General features: G+C 41.3%; 1 long non-coding RNA gene across 3 annotated transcripts in view; it reads right to left on the bottom strand.

Moving 5' to 3' along the window:
• The window catches only part of LOC108350397 (uncharacterized), a 65,932-nt gene extending 45,217 nt beyond the window's left edge, over positions 1–20,715 (bottom strand). For all 3 annotated transcript variants that reach the window (XR_015683589.1, XR_015683587.1, XR_015683588.1), the window contains exon 1: positions 20,591–20,715. This is a non-coding gene — a long non-coding RNA (uncharacterized LOC108350397). The remainder of the gene's footprint in view (positions 1–20,590) is intronic.
• Between the last annotated feature and the right edge of the window lie 1,591 nt (positions 20,716–22,306).

Below are 22,306 nucleotides of genomic sequence, written 5' to 3' on the forward strand. Positions count from 1 at the left end.
CAGGATTTTAGGAGCTAGGGACGTATCAGGGTTTGAAGGACATCTGGTTAAGGTGTGACTCTGAGTAAGCTGGGGGAGGTGCCTTTCTGCCAGATGGTTTGGGTCAGTCCTGATAACTCGGGCTGGTTCCTGCATTCCTTTTCTTTATCTTTATGGTCTGTTAGTCCTAGTGGCAGGGCGAGGCTGCCTGGACTTGCTTTTCACAATGTTTAGCCCTGAGTCTGAATTTTGAAACTTATTCCTTCAACTTCATATTTTTAAACCTTAAATCTGTATAATTTTCCTTTTAGTTAGTATATGACAAAGACCTCCAGATGATGATCATCCACAGGGTTATCAGGAATTCAAATGGCAACCCACAGATGTGTTATAACTGAGAAAACTTAAGGAAAGCATCACTTATTTTGAAATGCGTTCGCTGTTTGTAAAACAAATCCTGGCTTCTTGGGCTATTAAAAATAGAATAAGGGGTTGGGGATTTGGCTCAGTGGTAGAGCGCTTGTCTAGGAAACGCAAGGTCCTGGGTTCGATCCCCAGCCCCGAAAAAAGAAAAAAAAAATAGAATAATCCCCCAATACTAGAAGGATATGGCAAAAGCAGTATTAGAAGCTGAGTCACATTTACAATAGTTCTCATGGTGGAGAGAAGATGTGGAGATAGCACAACAAAATAGAACCAGGGGTAGAGAGATTTCTAAAGATTAGCTACTTGGTGATGGTTGTTTTAGTGAGGTAGAGGTACAGGCTATATATGATAAAGAAGCCTTGATATTGTATATCTTTGCAGCCTTAAATGCCTGGAACAAAGTCACAGAAACAAGGAAAAGATTTAATCATTTTCTCAAGTCATGCAAGATCCAAAGGAAACGTTCTGTGACTTTTCGCAAAGGTTGACTTCCACTGAAGAAAGAAGTCTATCAGATCCATCAACAAGAAAAGCACCAGTGGGGGTTGGGGATTTGGCTCAGTGGTAGAGCACTTGCCTAGGAAGCGCAAGGCCCTGGGTTCGATCCCTAGCCCCGGAAAAGAAAAGAAAAGAAAAAAAAAAAAAGAAAAGCACCAGTGGAGTCTTTAGCTTTTGAATATGTGAATGCTGAATGCAAGGAAGTAATCAGACCATTGAGGGCAAGGGCAGCATCCATGGATGAATGGATTAGACATACAGCTGACGTTAGACCTCCTTCACCTGATATGACCTTAATAGGAGAAGCTGCCATTAGAGGCCTTAAGACAGCCCCAGATTTCAAATGTCTTAATTGTGGTGATCAGGGTCACTTCAGAAAAAAACTGCAGGGGAAACCAAATTAATCCCAAGAGAGAGCCTATGCCTTCTAGAATATGTAAAAAAAGTGACAAACACCGATATTGGACTAGGAAATGTAAAGCAACAACAGACAAATGGGGCAACACCTTACCAAAAAAACCTGTGGGGGTGCTCTTGCAGGCCCCAATGCCAGACAAGAAGAGTTCTCTCTTCCTCAAGACAATTAAACACCATTGCTCTGAAAACAGACACTGTGAGACTAGGTATAAAGGTCAAGGCAAATTCTGTAGACAATTCAAAAAGCCTATAAAGGGGCCAAAACAGAATACTTTGGCAAACTTCTATAGAGGACCAAAGGTTCAAGATTAGAATTCTAGTAAACAGTATTGAAATTGAAAGACTGATCAACACTGGAGTACATGACACCATTATCTCTCCAAAATCTTGGCCTGCAGGTTGGCCACTTCAAGAAACAAACATCCAGTTTCAAGGAGTTGGGAGTTTATCCCAAATAAAGCAAAGCACCAGACGGCTTAAATGTATAGGGCCTAAAATTAGATCAGAAAATTATGGCTGGATTGAGGATTTAGCTCAGTGGTACAGTGCTTGCCTAGCAAGCGCAAGGCCCTGGGTTCCGTCCTCAGCTCCGGAAAAAAAGAAAAGAAAATTATGGCTGATATAGCCATAAACTTATGGGGGAGATCTGCTACAACAGTGGAAACCAGTATCCCTTTAGTTTTGGAGACTGGCCACAAAACTGGTCAAAAAATCAAATTAGTTAAGGAACGTTATCAAAAGTGTCAATGACCGCACCAACATGGCATGGAGAACCCAGCATAAGCCTGTAGGATTAAAAAACACACACTAGGGTCATTTGTATAATAAGAATGCCAATTCTGTAGCTTTATTCACCGAATATATACCCCAAGTTAACTGAGTGGAAAATTACAGGGAGCACAGTGGGAAAACCTAGCTTAAGGCTTCAGTAACAAAAGACCAAATATGTGCCCCAAATTTACTGGGGAGAAATCCTCGAAGACCAGCCTAAGTCCCAGGAACAAAGACTGAGAACAAAAGGGAGGAACGAATGGACCATCGCCCAGGTGTACACCCAGGTGTGTCACTACCAGGCCAGGGCGTTCCTTTGTTAGGAACAAAAGGCTTCTACTTGCATCAGCAGGGCTCAACAGTGGTCAAACACTGCAGGGGACCCAGAAGGGTCGGACAAGGGGATCAAACACTGCAGGGGACCCAGGAGGGTCCGACACAAAGGCAGTTGCAGATGTCCAAACTGTCCATAAAAAAGATACAGCAGGGGCTGACAACTCAGCTTTACATCAGGGAGCCACTGTTGACAAGACACCAACAGCCTTGCCACTAAGGTGGATGACTGACCAACCCATTTGGATTGATCAGTGGTCTATGACAAAAGAAAAACTACAGGTTCTAGAACAGCTAGTCCAGGAGCAGCTGGAGGCTCAGCATATAGAAGAGTCCGCAAGTCCTTGGAATTCTCTAGTATTTGTCATTTTAAAAAAAGTCTGGCAAATGGAGGATGTTGACAGATCTCAAAATAATAAGATTATTCAGCCAATGGATTCTCTACAGCCTAGAATACCATTACTTCCTTGTTGCCTAAGGAATGGGCTATCCTAGTGGTTGCTCTAAGAGATTGTTTTTTCACAATTCACATGAACACAATAGGGAAAGGTTTGCTTTCTCAGTACCTACCTTTAATAGAAGTTGTCCAATAAAAAGATATCATTAGAAAGTTCTAACACAAGGAATGTTAAATAGCCCTACCTTGTGTCAATATTTTGTACAACAGCTATTGGAGATGATTCATAAACAATCTCCTCAATCCATTACTTATCATTATATGGATGATATCCTATTGGCTGACTCAGATTATAAATATTCTAGGAAGAGTGTTTGATGAAGTAAATAAAAACCTTCCTTTGTTGGGCATTGCAGATCACCTCTGAAAAACTACAAAGAGGGGATTCTATTAATTATCTGGGATATAGAATAAGTCTACAAAAGGTTAGGCCACAAAAGGTACAAATCAAAAGAAACCAGTTAAGGACACTTAATGATTTTCAAACGCTATTATATGTTAACTGACTTTGGCCTATAATTTGCTTGACTACTAAGGAGCTAAACAATTTATTTCAAACCTTACAAGGTGATAAAGATTTAAATAGCATAAGGAAATTATCATACAAGGTGAAAAGAGAGTTGGCTCTGGTAGAAAGGAAATTTCAAGATACACATCTAGATCGTATTTATCCAAAAAATGGCCTCCATCTTAATCATCTTACCTTCTACTCATTCCCCTACAGAAATTCTCATGCAGAGGGAGGATTTTATCCTAGAATGGAGATTTTTAACACATAAACAGAGTAAAAAGTCAAAAACCTAAATAGAAAAAAATTCTGGGACTGGAGACATAGCTCAGTGGTTAAGAGCACTGGCTGCTCTTCCAAAAGTTTTGAGTTCAATTCCCAGCAACCACATGGTGGCTCACAACCATCTGTAATGGGATCTGATGCCCTCCTCTGGTGTGTCTGAAGACAGCTACAGTGTACTCATATACATTAATAAATAAATCTTTTTTTAAAAGGTTTCTGAATTGATACAAAAAGAAAAAATGAGACTGACAATTAGCTGGAATGGGTCCAGCTAAAATTATGGAACCTTTTACTTGTGCAGAATTGCCTTGTAATTTCTTGAGTGAGACCAGCAACAAATACCCTAAAAACAAGTGACTTTAGTTCATAAAAAGAACTAATTGGATTCTCCCTCATATGATTAAAAAAAATTCCAATTTATTACACTAGTGCTAATAAATCAAGAAAGGTGGGATGTAAGTCAAAAGATATAAGTCTAGTGGTTGAGAGTTCCTACAAATCAGTTCCCAAATCTAAATTATATACAATACTTATGATGTTATCAGACAACATTTACTTGGGGCTGCTTACAGGTTCAGAAATTCAGTCCATTATCATCAAGACTGGAGCATGGCAGAGTCCAGGCAAGCATGGTGTTGGAGGAGTTGAGAGTTCTATATCTTGTTACAAAGACAAACAAGAGAAGACTGACTTCTAGGCAGCTAGGATGAGGGTCTTTAAGCCCATGATGACACACATCTCCCAGCAAAGCTACACATATTCCAACAAGGTCACAACTCCTAATAGTGCCACTCCCTGAGCCAACTATATTCAAACCATCACAGCTATTATGGAAATACCCATGCAAATTAAAATGAACAATAGTCTGACATATGTCTCTAATAAGGTAAAACAGATTTTTTTTTTACAAATTATAGCATAAAACATGTTACAGACATATCACATAATCCTACAGGATAAACAATTGTGAAGATACTCTAAAAGAGATGCTTAATAGACAAAAGGGGACAACAAAGACCCCAGAGATAGATTACATAGTGTTTTATTAACCTTAACTTTTTAAAAACACTAATAACAAAAAACTATAGCTGCTAAAAGACATTAGATTATTAAAAAAAAAAAACTGCTGAACTAGGCCAGCCTATAAAAGGATGTTCTAATATCAGACTATGTTTAAGTATAATTTTAAAAAGTAGCAGAAATGGTTCCCACAAGTTCTCACTCCATGTGGATCCAGGAAAGTCAAGTTCTTGAACTGTTTTTCTGTCAGCTGCTTTCGCACATTGTCCCCTTGGGGATTGTTACCATGCCTGACACACACATTGTATTCCACGGGCTGTGCTAGCATGGTGGCCCCATGCCATGCTAGCCCCAAGCATTCTATAGCCTAGCACGGCTTCCTGTCATGGACTCTCCTCACACTCCCAACAACTTAGTAACCCAATAATCAGATTTATGTGTTAAATTCTCAATCCACAATACATCTACAGAAAAACTTATAACCAACTGATAAGGATTTAAACTGCCCACCTAGATAAAATAAATTTGCCTACAGAAATCCCTCCCAGCTACTTTGACAATTCAGGAACACCAAAATCTGGGTCATCCTTCTCGGTCTCCATCTTGATTCTCTCTCCTTCTCCTTCTCTCCCTCCCTACAAAAACTTTGTCCCCACCTTATTCTTTTACTGTCCAACCATGACCTTGATATAACTTGTGCCAGCACTCACCTACATAATGACATCAACCTACAAGACGGGAAAACAGGAAATGTGTTATGCTGTGGAGAGATTATGCCTATATTTCCACAGAAAAAGAAGAGTTATGGGTTTATTCCAAGTAGATAAAAATCAGACATGAAGGAGGAGACCCCCCCCCAAAGACCTTGACTACAGACAAGAAGAGATTAACAAGATCAACAAGATAGGTGATATATATGCAGTGATATGTATATCTCTGTACACAGAGACAACTCTGGGACTGGCTGAGACTTAAATGTCTATATAAAGCCAATAACTCTTATTGAGTACAAAATTCTCATGACTTATTATTACATACCATCCTTTACAGTGGAAGAAATAAAAATTCATATTGTAGTTTGATTATGTGACCAAACTAACCTCTAAGAAAGGCAGTTGTCTTTTTTTTTTTTCAATATATAAGTCTTTTATTGTTCCCATAGAGCCCAAATTGTACTTGTGATCATGATATTGTTTCTGAAGCTAGAAAACTGAGGTCTCATTCATCAGGCTACTGCACGGTTCCCTTCTCAGAAACATAGATGCCATCCATAAAACTTCCTGATATCCTTGTTTTTAACTGTTGTGGCTTGCTGAATCAGAGCCACTGAATTTGAAACAAGTTCTATATCATTTCCTTCAAGGATTAGTTCCTCCTTCTGGGCTTGAGAGACAGAACAAGCAACACCTGTCCTCATCTGAACCCTCTGGATATATTTTTCACCCAAGAAATTTCGGATTTCAACCAAAGACCCATTCTCCTGAATAACCACATTGATAGGGAAGTGAGCATACGCAGACCTCATCTTGTCACACCCTTCATCATGTTCTGAACATGACTGCAAATGGTTCTGAGGGTGGCCAGTTCCTTTCTGTTACCCCACCACTTGTCAACACGGAGCCTCTTCTTTTTCTTTCCTAGAAGATTCAGCTCTACACTGATGTGATTGAAGTCCCTCCGCAGAGTTCCCCTGGGGCCCTTCACAATGACTGTGCACCTTTTCATTTTCTAGGATGTCGACAGTCTGATTGCTGAGAATGGTCTTCATTCTCGCAGTAGATGGGGCAAAGAGAGCAGCAGTTGTCTTTTTTTATTAATCTTTCTTAACTGATCTGTTCACCCTATATAGTCCATATGAATGTCTTTACAGAGCTATCTACTGCTTGTACTACAAATAACAAAGGGTCTCATAGCAGTGGAATAGTGCTAGATCAAGTGTGTGTTTTTATACTGGCTTATTGAGGGGTGGTTTTGTATTGGGGTTGGAAATTACTACAACACAGACATATTGAGTATAACATGCCAAATGGCTTCTGATTTTCATTCCTTGTACCTCATATCTCCCATGATCTGCACTACATCATATAATGTGTCAATTCTTTGTTCTATCTATCCATTCACATCTTCTTGTATGCTCAGGGCATTGGTTACATTTTCTACAAGATGATTAACAGAACTAGCTGTTTGTACCTCTGTGCTAAAGCTGATGCAGAGGTAGCAGCCCTGGTTTAAGAGTTTTATGAAAGAAATGATACCAGCAATAATCAGCCCAGGCATGTGTTTGCTCCTTGCCTGAGTGTGATCTAATTCTCCCAACATGTGTAAGCCTTTTTCAGAATACCAGGGTTCAGATTAATTTATAGGAATCTTAATAAAAGTTGGTTGATGTACTACCATTACATGTTGAACATCACACAGTGCAGAAACACAATTTTAAAAAAAGACAATTAAAACAAAAAACATTGAACTCATTATCAGAGCCAATAACAAGGTACTATTCCCAATTAATAAAGGATTAGGTGGGGTAATATAGGATGTCACGGTTACCTTAACCCCAGAACCCACTCCATTTTATCCACAGCAAACATAACATCATACAAGGCAGCTGCCAGTTTTCAAATATGTTTCTGAAAATGTCCAGCACTAGCCCTCCAAATGTCCACTGTCACTTCCTTTTGTCCAATACTGGATTGATTTTTAGACCAGTCCATGGATGAGTTGGATAACTGGTCACATTAAAGGAAAGAGAAGGGTCACTATTACAACTCCTTCATTTGATTAATTTTTGGAAGGCAGGTTCCACAGTCTCCATGTTTCCTGCCCTGAGGCAGGGCAGCCTGTACAGTCTGAGATAATGGCATTCCAATCCTAATGTTTGCACTACAGTCTTAGAGATATTCTTCTTCCAAGTCTTAGGGTGCAGAGAAACATATCCAGCACTGGTACTATTTCTGGTAAAACAAATAGTTAAGCCCTGACCCATAGCAGTGTAATTCACTGATTTGAAATACTTTTTACCCTTATAACAAGGGAATCCTAACTGGCCTTGACCATACAGACAGATGTAGCAAAGGTGGGTCAGGAACATATGCCCAATACAGCTTCCCTGTTGTCATTGTCAGGGCACTAAGCAAAATCTTAGTGAGCATCATTCTTTGTCCCAGCATCACCACTGACCAAGCCAGCTCAGTCAGTTGAAAGAGCCAGAGTTGGGGTCAATCTAAGACCAGTGGAAAATTCCACCACAAACCTCTGAGCACTAAGACCCCTCCCTTCCTGGAAAAACTACAAGCCAACTGTCAGACAAAGCCACCCGTGACCCCCAACCAACCCTTTTTGGAAAGTCCTGAACAGTCCACTGACCATGAATCAGTTTAAAGGTCGCTTCACTCCACCAATAGTACCTTGCCAAGTTCCCGTTGCCTAAATTCTGCCCTTATCAAATGTATATAATCCCATTAGAGACTGCTCAGGGTCGTCACCCTCTTGAAGTAGGGTGGCCCCAACCTGCTGGAGCAATAAAACTCCTATTTTTGCATCAATCACTGTCTCCCTCTCATTCAAGTGATCCTGGTAGAGGTCTAACCCAAACCTCACATCAGTCAACAGGTTCTCCAGGGCAGAGCGGGGATTAAAAAGACAATTAGATAACACTGTAGCATGACCCCAGCCAGTTCTGAGGCTGAGGTAGGTTTATTTTTTCCCAATCTGCTTATATACCAACTTAATTACATGCAAGCAATAGGTCAGTTCTAGTTTAAGCAACAAGCAAGACAATAAACACAAATAATCAAAGAACAAGCAAGGCAATAAACAAAGTACCATTATCACTGTTTCTAAGGGCTTATCAGGACGACCAAGATATCTGAGCCTACTTCCCTGTCCTAGGCCAAAGTCATATTCTTGCCTGAAACCTACTTCCTTGGCCTTGCCCAATGTCAAATTACTACCAAGTTTCTAGAATCGGCACCAAAATCGGCATCCACACAGCACGTCTCACCATCACTCTGGCAGTCACCTGGCTCCTTCAGCATCCTGTAGAAAAAACACAAACATGCCCTCTTCCCCATATTAATACAGGATCAGGACCGTGCCATACACCAATAAGTGGAGTCTTTCATTTCACCTAACCATAAGTATGCTGAGTTGATGGGGGCTGTAGACACTCAGCAGCAGAGAGTCCCTTGGAATCCAAGGTCAAAAATTAAAATTTTGTGGTGAAGGAGTATACAACTCCCTCTTTTATTTTTTTAAATTGATTTTTTCTTTTAGAGCTCCATGGGCTCATTTCATAATTTCTTGTCCTTGAGTATATGTGAAATTATGTATTTTACATAGATTACATTATATAGATTGTAACTTATATTTTATATTTAACTCATTTAATTTATATTTTATCATATATAATAATATTTAATGTTGTGGTTTGCCCTAGAGTTATCTGTATTTTGATGCTAATTCCATTGCCCCAAGGATGGCTGCTTAGTCACATACTCAGGACTCAGGTGACTTCCTCAGAACCTTCTCCCCATTTAATTTGTAGAATACAGGTGAGGATCGGTACAGGATAGAATGAGGCCTGTCATTGGATGAGAAGGAAGGATGGGGGGTTGGGGATTTGGCTCAATGGTAGAGCGCTTGCTTAGGAAGCGCAAGGTCCTGAGTTCGGTCCCCAGTCCCGGGGGAAAAAAAAAAAAAAAGAGAAGGAAGGATGGGCAGAAGAAAAGTTTGAAGGAAGAGGAGGAGACAGGAACGGAAGAGAGGAGGAGACTGCAGAGTAGCCACGGGACAATGTGGAAGCTGACGTTAAGATTCTGTACCTTTACAGGTTGTTGTAAATGTTCTTGAGGGATGGATGTATATAGGAATTTGTATGTTACGTGGGCAATTATATCTTATGAATTGGATCAAATTGTGTTGTGTGTTCTTTCTTGTAGCGATTTAAGTGTAAGAGAGTGTGTGGTGGCTAGAGACACTGGCCGCCACAGAATTGGGATGTGTTTCTGCCAAGATAGCTAGCAGATATCTTGGGGCACTGTGGTGCCAGACCTAGTGGGGAATAAAAGACAGCATTTTATTTTTTATATATATTTTTTTTTCGGAGCTGAGGACCGAACCCAGGGCCTTGCGCTTACTAGGCAAGCGCTATACCACTGAGCTAAATCCCCAACCCCTATTTTTTATATTTTTACAACAACAATTTAATGTATAATATTCATTTAAAGCATATAATTAATATTTAATTCATATGATTTGTATTTACTGTAAATTTGTTGTTTAAATGTATATAAATCATATTCAATGTATATAATTTATATTTAACTTGTACAATTTATATTTAATGTATACTTAACATGGATTATTTATATATACACATGCATGTAATTATTATATATATGCTTCAATGTATTGTAATTTCTAATTTGTATGATATATGTTAGCTTATATAATTTATATTTGGAGCTACCTGCTGGTATCAAAATAGGCAGGTGTACTTATTTGGAGTCCATTTGGTCTGTGACAGGCAGGTCCAATCTTAGGACTCTTGAGTGTACTCATATACATAAAATAGATAAGTCTTTTAAAAAAAGAAAAAGAAAAATGTAGTTAACAGGTGTCTGTTAGACAACAGGAGTAGACTTATGCCTTTGAAACCTAATAAAAGCTATAGGTTTGGGTTAAAAGGCACGGAAACCTCTATAACTTATACTTATATACCTTAAAACATCTTCTTAGACCCTCCAGCATTTATAACTTGCATTTACTAACTTGAAACATCTTTTATCTGAAGTATCTAAGTTCTTTTATAGCCTCTAACCTTCATCATTTGCTTTTATCAATCTCAAATATTTTTCATAAACATCTTTAACCTTAACCTGCTGGATTGGATCATAACTCACCTATGCCAGTCCAAGAAGGGAGGGGCAGGAGCAAGCTCCAGCTTCTAGCTGCCAGCTGCTGGCTGCTTGGGACTCAGCATCCCGCTCTGTGCTGGCTCCTCTATCCATTACCCTCCTGCTCTCCATCTCTGTGCTGTGGTGGTGAGCGCAGAGCAGAGGGGCCTGGAATGGGGTTCGCAGGGGACCAATCACTGTTGCCCTACTTTACTAAAGCATATTCTTAAGCATTGGTACAGAAGGCACACCACGGTTTCCATTTGCCATTTTTCTTTCTATTTCTTTTTCTTTCTTTTATCTTGTTTTTTGTCTGTATGAGTGTCTTTTATTTTTTCTGAACTCCCTTATCTGTATTGCCTGTGACTTTTACTCCTTACTACTGCCAACACTCTCACTTTTTCCAAGTGCTCTACTTCCAAAGACCTTCATTACATATCCCATAGTAGAACCTCATGAGCCTCACATTGGGCTCCACTCTCCTGGAGTCAGCTGGTACAGTCATGGAAAAACAGGACTGAGGGAATGAGGATGATCATAGGAAAGGCAGAAAGATGATGCCAGAGACAGAATATGGGAGGACTGCTGGTGAATACCATGCCAGCAAGCAAGTATATTTTCCCAGTGTCTTTTAAAGGCAAGCAACACAAAGCATGACCAATTCCAGGAAGATAAACAATGACCACAAATGCTTATGTAGTGAGTTTTTGGTACACAGTATCTATGAATGACTTAGGCCATTTCCTTCAGGCTAGGAGTCTCTCAAAGACATTTGTGTAAGCAGAGGAACTTGGCAGGGTATAATGTTAATTAAAAAACAAATACAGATGTTGGCAGACTCATTCATAATTAATCACAAGCAAGAAGTTACTCAGAGTTAACACTATAAGTGCTCCCTACATCCATACCATCTAATCTTTTGCAAGCTTGGACCTTGAAGGCTTCAGCTTCTAGCCTCCGTGTGCTAACCTAGACCTAGCCTGTTTCAGCCTCTGAGACTTATTGCTGAATAAATGTACACTTTCTAGCATTTTCTGGTTGACTGTCTCAAATCAGCTGTCCTGGATCAAACTCTTTTTCAAGCTGCCTGATTCAAACTGGCTTCTCCAGCTTCTGGCTTAATTGCTCTGCCTAGAATAACAGCCTCTGAACCCCATGAACTGAACGGCTCTGAACTGAACCGAACACCACTGACTTCCCCTCTCTCCCCTCACTGCTCTTAAGTAGCCTCTCTTTCCTGTCCTAGTGAGAGCTGGTTGTATCCTATCACTGACTCATTTATTCAAATCTTTCTTTTCTCTGATTCATCACTTTGTTTGCCCTTCAATTAAACTTCATTGTTTGGAGTTAAAGTTGTATATTAAAGGTGTGTCTGTATTCCAGCCAGAAGGATTGAAGGCGTGTAAAGGAGGGAAGGAAGGAAGGGAGGGAGGGAGGAAGGAAGGAAGGAAGGAAGAGATTTTAATTCCACATTTTGTTACAATACTTCATTTAGATTCAGTCTTTAAATCATCAATGCATTTATACTTGGTTGTTCTCCAGTCATATATAAGAAGTCCAAGTTAAAGTTTTCTACACCCAGGTAACACGATGAACAGAAGAGAGAAACCACTATCTTGAAGTCCCTTCTGTGCTGTCAGATGCTTGGCTCTCTTCCCTGTCATCTCAAATGTAGGAAGAAGGCAAGAGCGCCCACATGCACTGACTAGGATTACCAACCAGGATCAGTGGAGGACAAATCTCAGTGCTGTACAGCATCCCGAGAAAGCACGTGTTCTTGATGCTCTGTCTACTCTCTAGAAAACCAGGGTTCTTGATTACAAGACAGAAATCCAAACAAATCTAGCTTGTGATAAAAGTGAAGAACCCCTCACAACCCATTGGGAAGAGCATAAGACCACTGGACATCAGAGACTCAAACTCTCACCATGTGTTTACCTCTTCCCACCTGTTTCTTTCTCTCCTCCCAGCCTCTTTTGCCTTCTCCATTCTCCTTCCTCTTCATCTCTCCACGATTTTCTTTTATTTCTCACTTCATCCACAAAGAAACCATGAGCTTGTCTCTGTTCTCCAATGTACCAAGGAGAGATTCATTCCCCCACCCCCAGGTCCTGTTGAAGATTCCCTAAGCAATGACTCAATTAGCCTGACAAGAGTCAAATGTCTACTTATGGAGTACCCATGGGGAAGTCACAGAGGCCCCCCACAGTTGGCTTGGTTCATGTCTATCACATGTACTGATGGTCAAGTAACTACCTTACCAGCTTGGTTTTCACTGTAAAAGAAGATAGTGGGTGGGAGCTAAAATAATCCCTCCTTCAAAGAGCTCTTATTTTCCGTAGATAAAGTCAAAAGCTGATGTAGTATCCGCCATACATGAAGCCTCAATAAATGTTCATTTTTCTTCCAAGGTGAATCTTAAAGTCAAGGAAGAAGTCAGTGCATAAAAATTGGGAGGAAAATTACTTGAAGTGTGGAGAGCTGGATGGGCAATGCTGTACAATTCAGAGTAAGACACTACAGGGGGTGTTAAAAGGAAGGTAATTGAGCCTTAAATCATTCCTACCTATAAATCACCTACAAGACTTGCGTTCTAGAAATTGGGGGGAGGGTGTCTATCAACTATTAGAAACCATGAATGTCAAGTTGGTCAATCCATCTGTAGATAGTGAGATGTTCTTTAATACCGAGGGGAAGATAATTTCAGTCAAGTAACATTTTAAGGCCAATATAAAAAGAATTGAAAAAGATTTGGATTCTGATGAACTCTGAGGTACAAAGGCCGAATTTGCTATCTCTTCCTATGTAATGTTTTGGAGTCAGGCCAATGAGTGTACCCAGCTGTGCAGTTAACCTGAATTTACTACCATTTCTTTAAAACTCTTCCTTGTGTCGTCTTCCTTCATACACTTCATGCTTAAGTTTTATGAGAGGAAAAGAAGACTTCATATTATGCGTTTCTTAAGCAAGATTACTATACCCATGGAACACACAAAAAAAAAGCCATAGGCAATAAAATTGCCACTTTCCTTGACTCTTTAAGACATCAGTACATTTAAGTAAGACATAGTGTTTTTATATCAAATCAATTTGATTCACATCAACATCTGTTCTTGATAACTAATGTGAAATGTAAGATCTTAATGGCAGCACAGAATCAAACTCGACCGTTCCACTTATTCTGTGTCCTTTTCTTTTGCATTCTCCAAGTGTCCATTCCTCCAGCTTGTAAAAGACCACAACATCCAAAAAGACACTAGAATTTTCTATTTCCTTCAGTTCATGGCAATGGACACACTTCTCAGCACTACAGCATGTGGGACTTACATAGCTGAACATATGACTTTTTCAGGTTCTGTCCATTCTCAGAGCTTTTTTCCTCAGCCTAAGCTCTGGCCCCAAGACCCTTGCCATCCACGAAGCCTCTATTCTAACACGGCCACCTTATGTTCTGGTTCTCAGTTATAACATCAGTACTTTCACTGACTACCTGACATTGCGATTTGATTCCAAAATGCCTGTGAGATTATCTGTCCAACAGTACCCAGCATTAAGCTGGATACAGGTTGACATTCTCAGTGATTGGGAAAGTAAGTTCTTTGTCAGACTTGAATGTAAAACTAGCAGATTTTGGCTCAACCTTGTCAGTTACTTTTATATCAAATTGTCTTGTGGATCCAGAAAAACTGAGCTCAATATATACAGCAATACTGATCCAGGGTGTATTAACACACTGTGCTGTGTTGAACATAGGAATAAGGGTAGGACCTGGAGATAGCTGAGGACCCCAAACTTGATCCAAGAACTACATTGTATCTTTATCATTCAAGAACTACACTGTATCTCTGTCATTCAAGAACTGTATTGTATCTCTATCATCAAAGAACTGTATTATATCTCTATCATTCAAGAACTACATTGTATCTCTATCATTCAAGAACTGCATTGTATCCCTATCATACATCAAAAAGCAGAATGTGTTCTATTATAAGTAAGATATTCTTTCTGAACCCAGGGAAATCCAGACATCTCCCAGTACCTACAAGTCCTCCCTCTATGTCAGCAGAACGAATTCCTACAGGACTCAGATGCATCTGTCTCATGTTCTAAGTGAATCCACTGGCAGCCTACTATAAAACTTGCTACTTCCTGAGAAAAAGTCTTGTAGTTCCAAGAAAAGAGGGTAATTACAAGATGGGCAGGGCCATCAAGACGATTGGCACGTGACCCTCGGAATTGAAATCATGCATATTTCCTCTCCCAATTTCCTTAGTTAGGGTTTCTATTGCTGTGAGTAAACACCATGACCAAAAGCAAGTAGGGGAGGAAAGGGTTTGTTTGGCTTTCACTTGTATATCATACTCCATCATCAAAGAAAGTCAGGACAGGAACTCAAACAGGGCAGAAATCTAGAAACAGGAGCTGATGCAGAGATCATGAAGGGTTGCCTCTTACTGACTTGCTCTCCATGGCTTGCTCAGCTTGCTTTCTTATAGAACCCATGACCACCAGCCCAGGGATGGCACCACCCACAATGGGCTGAGCCCTCCCACATCAATAACTAATTAAGAAAATGCCCAATGTAGAGAGCTTTTGGGGCCTGCCTTCTAGGAATTTGGCAAGAATTTGACATTGGGCCAGGACAAGGAAGTAGGCTCAGGCAAGAATTTGACTTTGGGCTAGGACAAGGAAGTAGGCTCAAGTTCTTGATATCTTAAAAGATAGATTTATTTATTTATTTATTTATTTATTTATTTATTTATTTATTTAATGTGTATGAGTACACTATAGCTATCTTCAAACACACCAGAAGAAGGTATCAGATCAGATGGCTGTGAGCCACCATGTGGTTGCTGGGAATTGTACTCATGACCTCTGGAAGTGCAGTCAGTGCTCTTAACCAAAGCCATCTCTCCAGCCCAGTTCTTGATCATCTTGACAAGTCCCTGAATACCACAGGACTTTGTTTATTGTCTTGTTTCTTGACTGTTTGTGTTTATTGCCTTGTTTTTGTTCCTTGATCTAGAACTGACCTTATTCTTCGCATGTACATAGAATGGCATAAAAAGCAGACAGAAAAAAATAAATAAAATAAACCTGCTTCAGCCTCAGCACTGGCTGAAGTCATGTTACAATATTGTCTAACTGTCTTTCTCTTTTCTTTTTTTTTTTTTTTTTTTTTCTTTTTTTTTCGGAGCTGGGAACCGAACCCAGGGCCTTGTGCTTGCTAGGCAAGCGCTCTACCACTGAGCTAAATCCCCAACCCCTGTCTTTCTCTTTTCAATCTTCATTCCCTCCCTCAAGACCTGGTTGACTGAGCTGTCTTGGTCAGCCCAACATGCTTGCCTACTGCCTGATCTTATGGAAGCATTTTCTCAACTGAAGTTCCCTTCTCTCAGATGATTTGACACTAACCATCCCTCTACAGAAGAAATCAACCTGGTTGGAGAAAGGAGTAAGAAATAAATCCCATAGTTGGAACATTGATCAATAAGAGCGTGCACTATTTTAAACTGGAATATACTGAGGTGTCTGTATTTAGCTTTTCAATTTTAAATTCTTCTCCAGGTCCCAAATAATCTATTTAATAGGGCTAGAAATTAGATGAGATCATTTACATATTTTAAAAGAGCAAGCTCAAAAGTACTGGTTTGTTAATCAGTTCAGGAGCCGCTGTTTAAGACTGAGCACTGTGTACTAGAGTTCAATAGACCAGACTAAAAGTCAAAATGGAGTCACTCATGCCAAGGTTTCACATTATCAGACCAACCAACCATAACTGAGCTGTTAAGTGGCCTTAAGGAAAAGCAAGAGAGAGGGAAGAAAAGAGGGGGAAGGAAGGAAGGGGGAAAAGGGAAATGACCAATCCATTTTGTACTGTTAATTTCTGCTTTGCTCAACCCTGCTTATCTTACTCAGTTTATGGAATGAGCATGTTGTTCAATTCTAGAGCCTGAAACAAAGCCCACTAAGAGGTTTAAACTTTCACTTCTCATTATCTAAGCAAGAAGCCAGCATTAATGTCCTAAAGGCTAATTTGGGTTGAAAAAAGAGAGGAATGTCCTGTGTAATGAAAAAAGAACAATTTTCAGTCAAAAGAACACTTTTCAGTCTTCGTTCACACCCTCCCCCCAACTACCAGCTGAACCATTAACAATTCTGAACTAAAGTATTTGTTACTTTAAGGCAAGCTGTGGGGCTGTTTTCACTTGTATTATTCTGAGATCCTTTCCAAATGCCCCTGAGGATAAGAATCATCCAGCTGATGAGGCTGTGTCCAGGTTCCTCCCCTAGAAGGGTTGACTCAGCAGGGAACTTAAGGTGAACTCAAGTAGTATTCAAGACTTTTAGTTTCTAACAAGCGAGGCTGTGAGGAGATGTGTGGAGGAGTTGGGGGGAGAGTAGAAAGTAGCAATGTTTAAGGCAGTGCCTCTCAGCTCGAGGGCCTTGGACCACCAGCAGCAATGTCCTTCCTGTATGATGAAAAATCTCAGGCTCTGCCGTGCCCTCTGAGCCAGAAAGCCCAGAGGTTGGGCAGCTGCTGTGTTTTCAGTGGGAGAAAGGCTAGTGAGCTGAAGGAAAAAGTTTGCAGTCCAGTAACGCTGGACCACCAGACTCACAGCCCTTTATAAGTCACACACACACACACACACACACACACACACACACACACACACACACACACACAGAATGTTGTTTGCTAACCAGGCAATCCCAGCACTCATGTGACAGAGGCAAGTTGATCTCTGAGTTCAAGGCCAGCCTGATCTACAGAATGAATTCTAGGACAGCTATAGATACACAGAGAAACCCTGTCTCAAAAAAAAAAAAAAAAAAGTAGTGTGTGTGTGTGTGTGTGTGTGTGTGTGTGTGTTTGATATGTAACCCCAGGTAAGGAAGAGTTTCCAGTCTTTCCTTCCTGTTACCTGGCTTCTTTCCCTCCCCCACCTCTCTCTAGCCACATTATCTTTGATGGCATCTTGTATCATCTTTTTGCAAAGGTTATATAATTCAATATATTTCTTTTTTTTTTTTTTTTTTTTTTCCGGAGCTGGGGACCGAACCCAGGGCCTTGCGCTTCCTAGGTAAGCGCTCTACCGCTGAGCTAAATCCCCAGCCCCTTCAATATATTTCAATTATATATTTCAACTCCCTAGAGGCAGTGTATGGGAGAGGATAGGGAGAGAAGAGAAAACTGAGGAGATGATAAGGGTTGACCATCGACAGAGGTTTGCACATGCTTACCTTGGTTATTTCCTTGTTTAACTTTATACATCAACCCTATTTTGCAGTGGGTGATCCAGGCTAAGGGTGAGTTAACTGACCCCAGAATCTCACCAGTGTGTGACAGATAAATACTTATCAGTTCAGGATTCAAAACCTCCAGGTAGGTCAAGGATACCAGAGGTGCAGAAGATAGACTCCAGGAGACAGAACTAAAAGAGGCTTGAGGACCCACAGCAGGGTGGCACACGTCAATCATCAACTTTGCCATCCAGACTAATGTAGGTGCCACTCTTCGGGTGGTGAAAGAAAGAAAGGTGTTCCCACAGAGTCCAGAGAACAGGGACCGAACATATACAGTAAGGAATTTCGGACGGTGGCCATGCCCGGAGAGCACATACAGATTTCCTCATTCAGACAGCTAGTACCATCATTTTAGTGCACAGCTGGGCAGCATGGTTTAACCTGCTGTGCCTACAGAGCATAAAGTTTTTGTGATTTAGGATTTAAATGTTTTCAAACGCACCTTCCTTAACCTATCCTTAATGAGGTTCCAGAAGCCTCTATCAGACCACAGGTACAAGCCCAACTAACTGATCCCTGAAGACACAGCTCCCCTTTCCTCCACCAGAGCCCATCATGGGCCCTGAGTGGAGACTGGTGCATCCCCCCTTCCCAGGAAGTACAGTGGCACCGAGTAGTAGGGGGAGAAATTCCTAAACTATTATTGATTTCATCTCAAATTTCCCATATGTGGAAAAACTTGCCCAAAATCCAACCAACAGGAGTAAATAAGTGCCAGGCAAGAAAGTCTTAGTTTCCACTGCTTTGGGACAAAGGCCACCAAGTGGGGAAGATGGAGGGGGGGAGGAAGTGGGGGATGCTCACAAGAAGGTGAGAGGACTAGACCAACTAGGAATGGCAGGAGGATGCAGCAAAGGCAAATCAGAAATCTGCCACTTGCATGGCCTAAATCAATAGACTGATCATGGTGGTGTAGGGCTGGGATCCTAACACTTGAGAGGCAGAAGCAGGAAGATCTTAAGTTCAGGGCTACCCTGAGCTAAATAACAAACCTCGATATCCAAAACAGAAAAAAAAAAAAAGCTGAAATTTAGAAGTTATAAGGACATCTATGGACTGATATTTTTATGCAATATTACATAACAATTTGCCATGGATTTGGAGAAACTACAGCAGAGGGAAAGGACAGGATGCGGTGACAATGTCTATGCCAGGCAGAAGGACAAGGGACCCTGGTTGGAATTTGAAGCCAAGTCCGTCACATCTGTCACTCACTACGGTGTAACAGTGAGAACTCAGCCATGTGGATGTAAATTTACCTCAAAACAAAGATGCTAATGATCAGCAAGGCCCTTAGAGTAATGGCGGCCCACACTGGCCGGCTCCCCAGCAGTCACCCCCAACTCCCACAGTACAGCCACTGAGAAAAGCCAGGGACATGGCCCCATCCAATGCCCTGGTCCCATAATTTCCTTTTTCCTTTCATAAGACAAGTTTTCCTTTTCTTGAAAACACAGTAAGTTCATAATTTCTGAACATGAGAGTTGAGTCTTTCAAATCGGTTTTCCTCCCTCCTTCCCTCCCTCCCTTTCATGTTTTAAAAACCTGTTTGGAGGGGTTAATAAGAGAGCTCAATTGGTAAGGACACTTGCCACCAAGGCTGATGACCTGAGTTCCATCCTTAGGACCCAGATGGTGGGAAGAAAATTAAGTCCTAACATCATTCTCTAACTCCATACTCCATCCCCATAACCCACTCTCTCTCTCCCTCCCTCCCTCCCTCCCTCTTCCCCACACACACACTCATACACAAACTCACACAGAGACAAACACACTCACATACACACAAAATCTAAGTCCCTCCCTTTCATGTTTAAAAACTGTGTAGAGGGACTGGCAAGATGTCAGACACACAAATACATGCACATACACACAAAAACACAGACACATAAATACAAAGAGACATATGGACACACACACAGTCACAAACACATACACACACTAAATTTTTGAAATGTAATTTTAAAAACGCTTAACTATTAGGAGTCCAGAAGTCAAACTCGGAATTTAAATTTATGTCTTTATATTCTTACCAGGGGCCTCGAAACTTTAAAAGAAAAAAATTTTTTCACCACTTTAAGAACACTCCCCTAGAGAATTACAATGTTTCATTTATTAATTGTATTTGCGTTCCTCAACTATCACTTGTTAAATATAACCCACAGAGGCCAAGGTTCAGTCTTAACCCATAAAGGTACATACAAGACCCTGTTTCAAAGTATCTCCTAGTAATTTCTCATAGTCACGTAGACAGAATTAGATTATACCCTCGTGTTTATCTCATAATTTTGTGGGGGTTTTGGGTATACGTTACTGTTGCTAACTTTTTGGCACTAGAGATACAACTCGGGGGCCTTACAAATATCCAGCAAGTAGGCCACTGCTGAACCACAGCTCAGACCTTTACCTACTGAGATCGCTGCCTGAAGCTAATCTTTACATCATCAAAATAAACGCGGAAAACCAGGAAACCAGGTAGAGGTGTAAACAGACACAGTACAGGGTCCCTCTGAGTAGGACCGGCTTCACCGTTGGCTTTGCCCGAAGACAATGGCTTACTGGGAGGAGGAAAACCAGCAACCTCTTGGCAAGAGTGTTGCTCAGCTGCTAACCCGCCTTTCCTGAGGATGTGCTTAAACTGAAGGATCAGAGCCAGAGATCCACATAACTGGAGCCACATGGAATGTATGATACCTGAAAAGCAGCCAGAGCAGCTGGAGTACACTGCGGGCCTCTGTGGTGTGGAGCGCCTGTCCTGCGCTGGGACCTTGTGGCTTCTACAAGTGTGGTAGCCAGCAGTGTGAGACACGTAGCTATACGCGTGTTGATTATGACGTCGCTCTAACGCTGCTCACTGGAAAAAATGACTCTACACATCACAATGGAAGTCTGAATACCGATGCCTGTGTCTTCTCACACACCCCATTTCTTACTATACACACTGCTCTGGGAGTCACCTTCCTGTACTGTGTCTGTTCGCATCTCTGCCCGGACCTTCTGACTCGTGGTTCCCCCCACACTCACATTTGATCCGATGAACACGTATAAGCTTTCGGCTGAGGTCTCAGTAAAGCCCGGAATGAAGTCCCCGCTTGCTGTGAGCAGGGATGGGGAGCAGAGCCCAGCATCCATCTTTCTCTAGCCATCATGTTACCTTAGCCAATCACTAATTTAAGACTCTGTGAACTTAGGGGTCCTTCCAGGCACCCGTATTGCCCAACTCTTAAAGATCACATTCAGAAGAACACATGTGAGCTAACCTTGGTCATCAAGCAAAACCGAAACATTTAGATTTTTACAAGACATTAAACATCTACCCAGTCAGAGTTAAGATTAGTGATGAGCAAGGGACTCAAGACACTGTCTTTGAAAGGACTGGTTAGAACCAGCACAAGGCACCCCAAAACCAAGGTCTCATCACAAAAATTTATTTGCCCCAGAGGGATAAAGGGCAAGGACTCAGAGACAAAGACAGGAGATAGATGAGGGAGAAGGGGAAGGGAACAAGGGAGAGGAAGGAAGTGAGAAAGACAAATGACTGCCTCTGGATAGGGGAGAGACAGATGTGGCCCATAGGAAAGTGGCAGTTTGTAAAGGGAAAAGGGAGAACCCCATGTTAGAATGAGTTGGTTTGGGCACGTTATTAAGTAGATGAGCAAAAGAGGCCTTTCAGTTGCTAGATTTCAGTATTTTGATAGCTGGACCTTGTCAGTCAGTCTCAGGAGGGAGGAAGTGGCCAAAGGAGGGAACAGACTTTGTGGCTAGCTTTAGGACCGTAACCTGAAGAGTTTTTAGCAAGGCAGAGGAAACAGGGGAAGGACCAGGCCTGCCAAAGCCACATCTGTCATGCTTGGGTGGGCTACAGTCCCCTCAGCTTTCTTGTATAGACATGAGATAAAGAGGAAGGTTCTGCTCTGGAAGCTCCATGAAATTACCTGAGACAGAGGCCTCCTCCAGCCACTCCTAGAATGTGACCCTCAGCCCTGTGACCTCACACTGGGGAGGGAAAGGGATTGAACCTTAGAGAGTCCCACCCCTCCTCCATAGGCACGGTCCATACCACAACTGCTCCCCATTCAGGTAGATGGAAAACTCAGGTACTAAAAACCGTGAGCAGTCGTTATAGTAAGTCATCTCCACCACCTCAGCTTTAACTAGTGAGGTTTTGGCCAAGTTCGGGACCCAATACCAGAAATGTATCAATAAATTCTAATTCTAGCTGGCTTTGATAGGTGTGTGTGTGTGTGTGTGTGTGTGTGTGTGTGTGTGTGTGTGTGTGTGTGTTGTTACCTGTTCATTTGTGTTCATGTGGAGGGGGGCTACTTGAATGTGTGTGTACATGGATGTTGGAGATTGATGTCAGTTATCTTCTGCAACTGCATACCACCTCAAATTATTTATAAATTTATT

Source organism: Rattus norvegicus, chromosome 3, assembly GCF_021556685.1.
Source record: "Rattus norvegicus strain SHRSP/BbbUtx chromosome 3, alternate assembly SHRSP_T2T, whole genome shotgun sequence".
In the NCBI taxonomy this organism is placed as follows: Eukaryota; Metazoa; Chordata; class Mammalia; order Rodentia; family Muridae; genus Rattus; species Rattus norvegicus.